General features: G+C 39.3%; 2 pseudogenes; both read right to left on the reverse strand.

Moving 5' to 3' along the window:
* LOC102584701 (putative late blight resistance protein homolog R1A-3) overlaps positions 1 to 693 on the reverse strand; it is a 5,838-nt pseudogene extending 5,145 nt beyond the window's left edge.
* LOC102580695 (putative late blight resistance protein homolog R1A-3) overlaps positions 1 to 2,962 on the reverse strand; it is a 30,613-nt pseudogene that overhangs the window by 21,688 nt on the left and 5,963 nt on the right.

Genomic DNA, 2,962 nt, shown 5'->3' on the forward strand with positions numbered 1-2,962 from the left:
TGGAGAAAGTAGTGTAACCCATGGGGAAGGTTTATTTGTAAGAGGTAGATCTAATAAGAAAGAATCAAGTAGTGAGAGGTCTAAATCAAGGTCAAAGTCCAGATATAAAAATGTGGTGTGCAAATATTGTCATAAGAAAGGTCATATTATTTCTGAATGCTATAAGTTGAAAAACAAAGAAAAGCATAAGGAAAACAAACATGAGCATCAAAATACTGACCCCGCTGAAGCAAGTGTAGCCGCTGATGAGTCTGATGGAACAATATTTTTAGCTACTAGTAATAGTTTTAAATCTAATGATGAGTGCATTTTGGATTCGGGTTGTTCTTATCATATGTGTCCCAATAAGGATTTATTTGCCACATACGAATCTGTTGGAGGTGGAGTTGTCTTGATGGGCAACAATGCTTCCTGCAAAGTTTTTGGTAAAGGTACAATTCAAATCAGAATGTACGATGGTGTGGTAAGAACTCTCACTGATGTTAGATATGTTCCTGACTTAAAGAAAAATCTCATCTCTTTGGGCACTCTAGAATCTCTTGGGTGCAAATACACAGGTGAAGGTGGAGTTATGAAAATATCTCTAGGTGCTCTGGTGATCATGAAAGCACGCAGATCTGGTACGTTGTACACTTTGTTGGGATCCACTGTTACAGGTGCTGCTGCAGTTTCTACCCAATCTGATTCCGACATCACCAAATTGTGGCATATGAGTGAGAAAGGTCTTTCCATCCTCAGCAAAAGAGGTCTTATTTGTGGACTAGCAAAAGAGGTCTTCTTTGTGGGCAAAGTACCGGGAACATGGAGTTCTGCGAACACTGTGTGTTCGGGAAGCAGAAAAGAGTCAGCTTCAAATCTCCAGCAATACATCGAACAAAAGGTACTTTGGACTATATTCATTCAGATCTTTGGGGTCCTTCTCGTACCCCGTCAAAAAGTGGTGCCAGGTATATGTTAACTTTCATTGATGATTATTCAAGAAAGGTTTGGGTTTATTTCTTGAAAAATAAAAGTGATGTTTTCTTAACTTTCAAACAATGGAAAGTTTTGATTGAGAAGCAAACAGGAAAACATGTCAAGCGGCTTAGAACGGATAATGGCTTGGAATTTTGTAATGATGAGTTCAATGAATTTTGCAAAAATGAAGGAATTGCTCGACATCGCACTGTGAGGATGACCCCTCAACAAAACGGTGTTGCAGAAAGGATGAATAGAACTCTTTTGGAAAGAGCTCGTTGCATGATTTCAAATGCTGGGTTGACAAATGCTTTTTGGGCAGAAGCTATCTCTACAGCTTGTTACATTGTCAACCGTGCTCCTTCTGCACCCTTGAACTTTAAGACTCCGGAGGAAATGTGGTCAGGTACTCCTGCTAATTATTCTGATTTAAAAATCTTTGGTTGTCGGTACTTGGTTTCTTGTGAAGCCGCCGTCAGGCAAAAGAATTGTTGGTTGCAAATGGGTCTTCAAGAAAAAGGATGGAATTCCAGGGGTTGAAGATGCAAGGTATAAAGCACGATTAGTTGCAAAGGGCTATAGTCAGGTACAAGGAGTTGATTTTAATGATATTTTCTCACCTGTAGTTAAACATAGCTCTATTCGTGTCTTGCTTGCCTTAGTTGCCATGTATAATTTGGAATTAGAACAGCTTGATGTTAAGACAGCTTTCTTACATGGCGAACTTGAGGAACAAATATACATGCATCAACCTGAAGGATTTGAAATTGAAGGAAAAGAAGATCATGTTTGTTTGTTGAAGAAATCCTTGTACGGATTAAAACAATCTCCAAGACAATGGTATAAGAGGTTTGATTCCTTTATGTTGGGTCATGGTTATTCGAGGAGCATGTATGATAGTTGTGTTTACTTCCGAAAGTTAAATGATGGTTCATTTGTTTACTTATTGTTATATGTTGATGACATGCTCATTGCTGCTAAGGATTTGACAGAAATTCACACTTTGAAAAGTCAGCTGAAAAGTGAATTTGAAATGAAAGATTTAGGAGCAGCTAAGAAAATCCTTGGCATGGAGATCAAAAGAGATCGAGGAACCAAAAGGTTATTCCTGACCCAGAAAAAGTACTTGGAGAGGTTCGGCATGAAAGATGCTAAACCAGTGAGTACTCCTCTTGCTGCTCATTTTAAGTTATCAGCTGCTCAATCGCCGCAGACAGAGGAAGAAGAGAGATATATGGCACAAGTACCATATTCCAGTGTTGTTGGCAGTATTATGTATGCAATGGTGTGTACACGTCCAGACATTTCACAAGCAGTAACTGTGGTAAGCCGGTATATGGCTTGCCCTGGTAAATCACATTGGCAGGCTGTGAAATGGATCCTCAGATACTTACGAGGCACTTCAAACACATGTTTGGAGTTTGGGAGAAATCCTAACACTTTGGTTGGTTTTGTAGACTCTGATTATATTGAAATGGATCCTCAGATACTTGCGAGGCACTTTAAACACATGTTTGGAGTTTGGGAGAAATCCTAACACTTTGGTTGGTTTTGTAGACTCTGATTATGCAGGTGATCTTGACAAACGAAGATCACTAACAGGCTATGTTTTTTGCATTGGTGGTTGTGCTATCAGCTGGAAAGCTACATTACAACATGTAGTAGCTTTATCTACTACCGAAGCAGAATATATGGCAATGACCGAGGCGATCAAAGAAGCATTATGGTTGAAGGGTCTATTTGCAGAACTTAGCTTACACCAAGGTGGTATTATCCTTTTCTGTGATAGTCAAAGTGCCATTCACTTGACTAAAGACCAGATGTATCATGAGAGGACGAAGCATATTGATATCAAGTATCACTTCATTCGGGAAACCATTGCAGAAGGAAAGGTCTCTGTTAAGAAGATTAACACAAGAGACAACCCTGCCGACATGTTCACGAAGTCTCTTCCAGTCAGCAAGTTCAAGCTTTGTTTGAACTTGATTGGCATTTATGAAGAATA

The sequence above is a fragment of the Solanum tuberosum genome, unplaced genomic scaffold, assembly GCF_000226075.1.
Source record: "Solanum tuberosum cultivar DM 1-3 516 R44 unplaced genomic scaffold, SolTub_3.0 scf00411, whole genome shotgun sequence".
Classification (NCBI taxonomy): Eukaryota; Viridiplantae; Streptophyta; class Magnoliopsida; order Solanales; family Solanaceae; genus Solanum; species Solanum tuberosum.